The sequence below is a fragment of the Cygnus olor genome, chromosome 3 (genome assembly GCF_009769625.2).
Source record: "Cygnus olor isolate bCygOlo1 chromosome 3, bCygOlo1.pri.v2, whole genome shotgun sequence".
NCBI lineage: Eukaryota > Metazoa > Chordata > Aves > Anseriformes > Anatidae > Cygnus > Cygnus olor.
In genome coordinates this window covers 44,094,799-44,105,508 of record NC_049171.1, presented here as the reverse complement: position 1 = coordinate 44,105,508, position 10,710 = coordinate 44,094,799, and the positions used below count along the sequence as shown (strand labels likewise).

Sequence of the window (10,710 nt, the reverse complement as noted above, 5' to 3'; positions counted from 1 at the left end):
CCTGTCTTTCAAATTTTCAGTGGTCTTTCCACAATTAGTGTGCAGCTTTCCTTGCACATTCCCTATTTTTTCTTTTACCACACCCCCTCCAAATAAGAGCAAGTGTGAAAGTAACAGAATAGAAATAACAGCAGAAAAAGTGAGAGAAGACAGAAGCAGTATGTATTCAGAGAAGAGGCACTCTAAAATAGATATTTTTAAATAATTTAAATTTAAATAAGTTTAAATTAATTTAAGTGTATGTGAAATAACAAACTAGGCAAAGGAGAAATCATCAGTCTTAACTTCAGAAATAAAAAAAAAATTACTGCAGGATAAAAGCAGGAAGAGGAAATGTGAAGCAAAATACTTAGTAAGGTAGAGAAAATGTAAAAGGAAGAGGTGACAATAAGAGACGGGACATCTTCAAAGATGAATATTTAATGCTATTGCAGAGGTGATATTTAAAGTTAATGTACTCTCTAATACTCTCTAATTCAGTTAATGTAGCCTACTACACCCCACAAGGTCTCTGAGGGAATGTTTCATCTCCCAGCAGTGAGAAGTGGTTCTGGAGGAGAACAGCCTGGGTGGAGACTCCTGGGCAGAGTAGGAATGGCTGCTGTTTGATAGATGCCATAATCCCCTCCAGGTCTGATTTGTGTGATGGGAAGTAACAGCCTCTGCTTGAGCAGCTCCATGCAGAGGGCGGATCTGAAGCCTGGGCTTGGGCAGGCTGTGGCAGTCCAGAAAGCACACACCGGACTGCCATGTTAATGACATGAGAGAAACATGAGAAGAGTAACAGAGAAAGGGAGATTCATAAGAGAAGTAAAACATGGCACTGATGTGTGGGAAGAATTGATGAGGTCCTGGCTCTGGATGCCTTATACAGAGCTCATGAGCTAGCGTTGCCTAATACACGTCTGCACCAAGAATTGTTCTAGGGATTCTCCCACGTGCCTGGTGATAGGACAAGGGGGAATGGGCTAAAGTTGTGCCAGGGGAGGTTTAGGTTAGATATTAGGAAAATCTTCTTTACCGAAAGGGTTGTTAGGCATTGGAATGGGCTGCCCAGGGAAGTGGTTGAGTCACTGTCCCTGGAGGTCTTTAAAAGATGTTTAGATGTAGAGCTTAGTGATATGGTTTAGTGGAGGACTATATACTAATACTAACACTATATGTATAGGACTATATACTAATACTCACTACTATATAGTAATACTAACAAGTATTAGGTCAGAGGTTGGACTAAGTGATCTTGGAGGTCTCTTCCAACCTAGATGATTCTGTGATTCTGTGATTCAGTGATTAAAGTGATTCAGTGATTAAATGAGACTGCTGGGGGCTGCATAAAATGGCGGGAGGAACTCTTACCAAAGCGTATGGAGAACCTTATTTGCTAGTTTGTCCTCAAGCAAGGCAGTGGCACAGTGGTTTCCCATGGATGAGGGAAGGTAGAAGTAATCGTGAGCAACAGTACCCAAACCATTAAAGAAAAAAATTTGTTTAACTTGAGATCATGGCATCCAAATGTAGGTTTCTCCATATATTTGTATCTACATGTTCATTGATCAATTGAGAGCTTTATTATTTGCTGGAAGTCTGAAAGCTTTAAGGATTTTTTCAGTCACTGTAATTTAATATTTGACAATCTCTTTGATTAAACAGTCAGGATTGTTTTGGAACAGTGCATTTCTGAAGAACAAACCTCATGTTGTTTATGTGAATATCCTTCTTATATTTGTCAGTGACTCTGTGTACCTCAGTTTCTTTAAACCTGTTTCTAAAACAATGGCTAATGACAAAATGATCTACATTTATAGTTGACTGACAAGCCATTAAATCACTTTGTAAACTGGTACCCAGAAGAAGAATTAATGGCAGAAAATTGGAGCTGTAGAGTAACAATTTACTTGCTGATTCTGACCTGCTCAGCACTTTAGCTACAAATTCACCGCTGGATTGTACTTCTTTATTTAAATCTTTTAAAGACTCTGTTCATTCATAAATTCCTTTGTAAATCAGATATTTACGGTTTCCCAAAAGTCATTTTATCAAAAGGGGTTATTGAAATCATGTCTCTACTATGTTTCCCTGAGATGGCTACAGTTCTATAATTAATAGTTCTAATATAGTTGAACAACAGTATTGAATAAGCACTAATTACTGTTTACGAGAAATTTGGCCTTAAAATCTGCAACTTCTTTTTAACCATAGTCTTCCTGCCACTTTGTTTTTTGACTCTAGTATGTTATTCATGGAGATATTTTTTTTCAGACCCAACAGCCGGAAGGAGGTTTTTTTTCTCAGAAGAGGTCTTTTGGCTTCTGATGAGCTAACCCAGTTTCCAAGTGGGTTTCCTAAGAAGAGTACTCGGTATATGAGCAACCAGACAGCCCTGTTACTGCTGTTTGCTAAGGAACTCCACATATTTGAGGATACATATTTGAAACCCTTTCTAATGGAAGGACAGTAAGTAAACTCCTGGACTATTCATAGTCCATGTTTTTGTTCCTGACTTTGGAAATCTTGAAGAACAAGCTGAACATGCGAATCAAGAACAAGTGCAGATGTTCTTGTCACAGGTCAGGAAAGGATTAGATAGTGATATCAAGAACTTTCCAACACTTTCTCTGCGACTTATTTGCTACAAAAATAAGCTCTTCATTAATCTTCCAATTAACAAATAAGAAAAACAAGTTAAAGTTTATTAAATATTGGCAGATTTACAGATTGATGTAATATAAAATCCTGTTTTAATGAGATTATATTCCAAAATTAACATTTATGAAATAGCCTAGGTAAACTCTTTAAAGAGCAGCAGAAAGAAAGAAAGAAAGAAAGAAAGAAAGAAAAGTGCTTGCATTTTAACATCCATGTGGTTATATTGTTCATTTAAAATAACGATGATAACTTAGAGTTAATGGCCTTTGTAAAGCTCATTTTGTTTGCAGCTGTTTTGTTTTTTGTTATTTGATATCCACATTGAGTCTTTCAAGAAAGCAAACACAGTTAAGTTACAACTTTCTGTATCAATTCCTTCCTTTTATTTTAAGTAAATCCTCTGCTTTTTTTTCCTTTTAGGTCGTGCCACTCAGACCACACAGGATAGTGACTATAATAGTGAATATAATGTCATCCTGCTGACAGAACTTGATAACCCTTAAGCATGTGTTTGGGTACAGAACAATTTCCTATGAACTTAGAAGTTATCATTCATCTAACTTTTGTGAAAAAATAAATTAAAAAAAAAAAAATCTTTAAAGGATATAAAGAACTCTAAAAGTGTGTGCTTATTTCTGGTGGAAACTGATGAGACCATGAGAAACAGAGTAGTGCTTGAATTCAATAGCTGAACTTCTCCAGGAAATTATATTTACCTAAGATAGTTATGGGTTCCAGTAATTCTTGTGCTCACCAAATGAGCCCTAAGCTCATGATTTTAGTGAAATAGAAAAATATGTCCAGAGCAGTGGTAGCCGAAGAAAAATTGTAATATTGTTACAGACAGAAACTTGAAGGAATCAGGAACATCCGTTAATATGTTCAGGCAAACACTATTAAGACTGTTCAAACAATGTCATATCTCTCCATCTACCCCAAGCTTTCTTTTGGCAACTGTATATCTATGTTTTACTTTAAGCCTCGCTATATGCATTGTAAAGCCATAGGTGACACCTTTTGAATATGTCTTTAGTAATGTGTATTTTTACTGAAGTCACAACGAAAACAAACTAAAATTGTCCTTCATAGCAGTGGATTATGCAGAGACTGTAGTATTTGGGAACAAAAAAGTTGTAGGCTTTTTTGAGTTCTTCATTGCCTGCCTTTGTGAAAAGTATCTAGCCTACTTTTCCTTCTTCCTTTCCTCTTCTTCAGCATTCAAAAAATAAAAATCTAGTCATCGAGAGAGGCCAGTGCATACATAAAAACTTGTTGGCTGAGCCTTAGTCTGCATGAGAAAGATGAAAAGATGGCTGGAAGGGAAATTAACCAATGTATATGGTACGGAAATTATTCTCAATTCAAGGAACAGATGTGGTTTTGTTCTTTTCTGTTGTAGTTTAAATGGGGAGATTTGGTTTGATACCTGAGTTGCAGCTATATAGTGATTTTTTTCTGATTACTTTTGTATCACCCATATTCTCTAAAAATTCATGCATCTTTGTGACTGTACCCATCATCTGTAGACTTTGCTTATTCAAGGTTAGACTACTCTAACAACCTCTGCATGATTTAAATCCATCTGGAAACTAAAGATAGTGTAAAATCTGGCTGCCTCAAACCTGGCTGCTGTTCTAAGAAAGTGTTGTGCCTTTATGAAGTTTACTGCAATTTTGACATATGATCTTCATTGCCTACCAGTAGATATTTGGGTGTTTTGACCTTTTAAGCCCTACATGACTGTGTACCCAAGAGACTAGCCTCCTCTTATGTTATTCCTGAGCCAGCTGCAGGCAACAGGCATGCTGGATTCCTTTTCATCTACCAAAGAGTATCTTGGCAAAGCATGGGGTGTGATAGCTCCTTCAAACTGCAAGTGTGGTTGCCTATTTGGCCCTAACTTGTTTAGTGTCCTGAAATCTTTACTGTTTGGGTCTTAATCTTCAAAAGATTGTGGTATTAAGCAGAGGAAAAAAAAATAAATGATTAATGATTAGAAAGGGGAGTCTGTCTTAATCTTTTCTTTGATGGTTTTGTAATTGTGGACCAGATGGAATTGCTAAAGATTAAATGGTGCATCTATTCTTAAGCAGAGAGAAAGACATGATGTAAATGTGCAGCTCTCTTAATCTATATTTGGGCTTCTTCCATCCATGTTGCCTAAAATCCATGGGTATTATATGCTTTATAATAATAATAATAATGTTTACTTATAATAATAATAATAATAATGCTTACCCGTGATTCCTTGTCCACCTCCCATTTCCCTGTCTACATCAGGTATTGGTTTAAGAAACGTGTCTTGAAGGAGCATGATACAGCCTAAAGCTGGAGTACCTCTTCAACAGCTGAAATTGGCATGAGGAGGTTTGAGATAAGGCAAAAATATCCTCCAGCTGCTATACAGAAAGTATAGAGTCAACTGCTGTGGTGAAGCTGCTAACGTTCAGACTGATGATGTCCGTCTCTCTTCTGGAGAATCAGTCAGTAAGGCCAAGGTGAACAAGAAAGTTGCCTGCTCTAGTCAGTGATTCAGCTGGGACAAGACAAGATCAGGAATCTGCAACCGGTTTCCGGAGTCTTTCTTTTTCTTTTCTTTTCTTTTCTTTTCTTTTCTTTTCTTTTCTTTTCTTTTCTTTTCTTTTCTTTTCTTTTCTTTTCTTTTCTTCTCTTCTCTTCTCTTCTCTTCTCTTCTCTTCTCTTCTCTTCTCTTCTCTTCTCTTCTCTTCTCTTCTCTTCCCTCTTTTTTTTCTTCCTTTTTTACTTTTTTTCCTTTCTGTTTCCAGAATAGGAAAACTATAGTAATGTTCTGGTTCTAAAATATAAGTGGATTTAAAAACAAAAACAAAACAAAACAAAACAAAACAAAACAAAACATAATAGATAAGATAGCAAACAAGCTAAACAGCAAATGCTAACTAGAAAAGTGATGCACATTGAGAAATAATTGCACAGGAATGTGCAAAGTCAAAAGGAAGGTTCAGAGAGAGGTAACAGGCCAGCTCTAAGGATGCTCTAGTTACTAGAGTGTGCCTGGTCTTGAAATCAAAAGGTGACATGACTTATTTGGCAGATTAGCTATAAAAAGGACAACAGACGACAGACAACTCTTGACATTTCACTAGATATGTTAAAAGTTTAAACTGTTTTTCATTTCTCATCTACAACATGTTATTACCTTATAAAGTGTTCTTTTCACTTGCTTAAGAAACATGTTTTTTGCCAAAATACTGGAGACTGCCTCAATTCTGTGTTTATCATATAAAATATCATCATTCACATTTGTTTTGATTTTACATTTGCATAGCAACAGGACACCATTATCCAGCAATAGGAGACCATTATCCTGTAACAGTACTGTGGGTCCTTCAAGGTATATGGCAGATCAGACTACTCCAGCTGATACAGTTACTTTTGCTGCATCTGTCTGTACAGAGTAATTGCCAGCAGAAATAATTCATGTAAATCCCATGCGTGCAAGAGAAAGGACATAATGTCTCCTGATAGCATACAGGAGAATGGCATTTGACCTCTTTCATATTGAATCACAGGAAAGAATAAAAATATGGGAAACAATCAAAATATCAGAGCAGTGAGCTGTGCAACCACAGGATATTAGCTAGTGCCAGGGACCACATTTTGCTGTCACAAATGTTAAAAGACTGACATTTTCAACACCAAATATAAAAGCTACTGGAGCTGAGGCATTTGCCAAAAGACTTTTGCAAATAACATTGCTAAACCATTCTAAATTCAGTCATGAATTAGAGGTTAATAAAGGAGAAAAACACAGGAACTGTGCGAGCACATAGCAGGGCTGAGAGCCACTTCTCTCTTCCTGCTGTGTTTACTGACAAGGCAGCACTGGAATATGAAGTCAGGAAGCATTGTGGTGGGCACACACTGCCTCATCTCAGATTAGTGTGCCTAATACAAGTCAAGCCAAGTTCAGTGAAAGTTTTCTAACTATTTGCAATGGACATGGGATCATTCTTTAGTATCTTTCAGCTCTTCTCAGGATGGAGCAAACATGATGCCAGTAAGTGCCCATGACAAAACAGACACTTCCCCAAATTCCATGAGATTTCCTATTAAATGTCTAGGTTCTTCTAATGGATGAACCAAGGTGACATATTAGCATGACAGCAGAGCTTAAAAGCTCTAAGAGATCACTATGCTTGGAACACAGTGCCAGCATGGATTTTTAGCAGGAAATGCAAAGGACAAAGCTTTTAACTTTCTCCATCTTGGTATTCCTGCCTAGCACTGGTTGGTGCTGCATATGTTCCTGCACCACACAATGCAGCTGTACAGCTACCACACAACCTGTTGCCATAGCCTCCTCTGAGCACAGCTTTCCTTTCTTTACTTTACTTACAATTTAGATAGACAAAGCAATGGTTGAGAGGAGAAATGGAGACATGGAGGTATAAAATGTCTTACCAAAGTCTCCTAACCCTTGTAATTCTTCCTTTGTCTAATATATTTCTTCTTGCATTTTGTGGTTCTTTACAGACAGAAAAAATGTCCCCAGATAGCATTGTGCCACAGCAGTTCTCTATGCCATGTTGTCAGGTTGAGAAGTGACATATACTTATGGTTTATAGGGAAGGAACATATGCCCAATATGTTTTGAATGCAAATACAAGCATACACACAATATCCACAATTAATGAAATTAGGTTAAGAAGAACAAACACGGAGAATATACACAAATCAAATGCAATCCAACTGCTACCTAGTTCAAAAATCTGTGGTGTGCTGCGGAAGAAGACAAGAAGAATGGGAAAAAATGAGGGACAAATGGCTGAGAAATGCTCAGACTCCTGTCGTCATTAACTACGTGGAGTCTTGTAATGGTGCAGGAAAAGTGTTAGAAAGCAAAATTATACAACATGGGAGCTGGGGATGGGTAGAATGACTGGAGAATGTGGGTAAGGAAAGTAAAATGATGACATGAAGAAAAAAATTGTCAGAAAAAGTACTGAAAAATGCTTAAAATACAGAAAAAAAAATAGTGGAAGTATCATTAAACACATACTATGCCTTTTCTCTTAAATTACTTGTAGAATTCTAGAATTCTATTGCCAGATGGAAACTTGCACCTCTTGATACCAAGTGCCTAAAATAAATAAAAGCTAGAAAACAGTTCTAGTCTTCATACCGAAGCCATCTGTCAATATTTTGTTTTGATACCATTTCATATTGTGTACATTTTAAAGTTTCCTGCCAGTCTACTTCTATTTACACCATTCTGTTTCCTCTTTCTGGTTTCAAGGATTTGTTTTTTATAGTCTTTTTCCAAATAAGTTACTAATTCCAACCTCAACAAAACAGTGAACCATTTTAAGAGGGAATTGAGGCTGGGTTTAGGTATGGTATTATGCTAAAAGCTAAACCTTCAAACAGCTAAAAATTGGAAGGATTCAGTCTTATCCCAGTGTAATTTAGAACAGCTGCTGAACAGTTCTAAACCAGCCTGTCCTGCCATTTCCCAGCAAGGAAATTCCTGGGTATGACTAATGTTGGTATACGTGGGAATAATCAATACAGCATAGAAATAAAATCAATTATTTTTTCCAAGTAACTGTCTGTCTGACCATAATGTACTTTGTTCCAAGACAGAAATATAAGAAATATGTTCTTCTTCTTAAAAAAAAAAAAAAGTCTTCTAAACAAAGACTTTCTCTTGAAAATCATACAATGAGGTCCTCATGCTATGCACAATCTTCTGAAAAGAAGTCTTCCAGTATCTCAGACTCACTAAGAAAGAAAGACAGACAGAAAGACAGAAAGACAAGAGATTATCAGCCCCTAACTGTTGACGGAAAATGACAAAATTGCATGTCAGGACATCTGCCAGACTTGTGCATTGGGAGCAGGACAGAGAATGCAAGCAACTCAAGGGTCAGTGCATGGTGGTAGAGAAGCAGAACAAAGGAGGTTGGTGAGTGTCATGTGAATGTCGTTATCATACAGCTCTGAAACCCCCTGCCACAGTTTGGGAAGCTTCAGAAACCCCAGCACCATTGCCCAACATTTCATGCCTTGAAAATACATGAAGCATAAATTTTAATCTGCAAATCTGGAAAAGAGTGATAAGTATTGATCAATGCGGCATCTAATGCAGCAACACAAGGATCTGTGATTATTTAGAACCCACCATGACTGTGGTAATTCACAACGATTATCCTTGTGTCATTGTGTGGGGTGACCCACACTGGGGCAGGGACTCTCCCAAGGGACTACAGCCCATTGACGAATTCATGTCAGAGAAGATGACCAAGAAGGCAGCAGGAAACCACCAGGCACCCAGCCTCCTACACTGCCGGTTACCTCAGAATAGGGCCTGAGTGTAACTGGTGGCACAAACAAGGGGAGCGGAGATTGGGAAGGGGGGAAGACTGAAGTTGAGCCTGAGGAAAATGGAAAAGTATTTTCCCTATTTGTTTAATTGCCTGTCTTCTTTGTTTCTAAGTGCCCAGAGCAGTAATTAAACATTGCTCTTAAATGGCAATAAATAAAATTAAGTGGAATTCTGAGTCAACACTGTTTTGCCTGCATGACTGTAGTGACAAAAAGTTTTACTGTTGTTGTTTCTGTTACTTCATTATTTCAGAGGTAGCACCAGGAGTTAAATATAGTAAGTATTTTCACCTTATAATTAGACAACTTGAATTGAATTGACAGAAATGAATCCAAAAAATCAGCCAGTTATGAGAAGCTGTGTCCTAGTGACACTGAACCTTGCAGGCATTGGACCTATTCTAATCTTTTTTACAATTTCAGGCGGAATTTGAGCAGTTTAATTTACATCTCAGTGCCTGCACTTTCTTCCTCAACTTCTTGAATTTCACACTTAAAAGAATACATCTTGGGTGGTTTAACCATCTCACATAACCTATATATTGTATTTCTTATGTCAGAACCATAATCTGATTTTGGCCTGCTAGATACTACTGTAATGTAAAAGTAAAAATAAACTAGCTAATAAAACTAATAAATAAGTAAGCTAACTAATAAAAAGAAGATATATGCATGTGAGAATTTTCTCTTAGGTCATGACAAAAGACAACAAATCTTTTACTGTCGTAACATGAGCTTACAAGAGAAAGAGGAATAGGAATATTGATCATGACTTGTCTGCCTCTTCTTGAAAGATTGAGATGTATTGATTTAGGATTATTCTGCAATTTCCCATTCAGTCAGGCAGAGAAAAGATGGCAATTCAAGAGAAGAAAATGTATTTTCTTTAGAATTCCAGTTGCACAAATTGATGCCAGGTGCTTATTTCTCACATCTACAATGCATCATGTAAAGGTACTCAAACAAAAGATCATTTCCAAAAATCCTCTAGGAAAGTAAAGTGAAATCTAAGCAAACAATAGTACCTCAGCCCAAATTATGATCCTGAAAACTCTAAGGCTGATCCTAAAGCCAGCTAAAGTCTATAGGTTTTTAGAGTTGCAATATTTCATTATGACAGGAACGATCTCTTCTTCCAGAAGACTGTTAGCTATAAGTGCAACTCACATTCTTTATTTCTACTTGGATGCTCTTACATTAACTATTTCTAGGAAGAAAAGAGAGGTAAAAGTTTTGTTACATTTGCTCTTCTGATAGCCAAGAAAAATCTACTCTCACTGGAAGTGGCAACCATGTTAGTTCCAGTATAGCATCTGATAACTTTGGTTGTCAGATGGATATGGATTCAGGTGGAATTTTTCCATCTAAATCTTTGGTTCAGATCAAAGTCCCTTCTAAGTAATTGATTCATATTCAGTTTGTTTGGGTTATAGATTCATATTCAGATTTGTTTGAATGGAATTTAATTCAATATATTATTTAAATCTGTCATTATATTCAAAATATGATTTTTCAGAAAACCCTTCTGTCTAATAAAACACACAAGTATTTGATCAGTTACAGAATACCTTAAAGACACTTGTCTGAGCTGCTAAACAAGAATCATATATAAAGGAGTGCCAAACCCAAGTCAATAATTAAAAGCGTGTTTATTTTCCAAGTAAAAAAAAAAAAAAAATTAGTCTGTTTCTAAAGTTA

The 10,710-nt window shown here is 36.7% G+C and overlaps 1 long non-coding RNA gene across 1 annotated transcript; it reads left to right on the top strand.

The window, feature by feature from the left end:
• The first annotated feature begins 1,268 nt into the window (after nt 1-1,268).
• LOC121068335 lies at nt 1,269-7,642 on the top strand. Its single transcript, XR_005818811.1, has 4 exons — nt 1,269-1,514; nt 2,260-2,454; nt 3,067-3,987; nt 4,927-7,642. It is a non-coding gene; the product is annotated as an uncharacterized LOC121068335 (long non-coding RNA).
• The last annotated feature ends 3,068 nt before the right edge of the window (nt 7,643-10,710 follow it).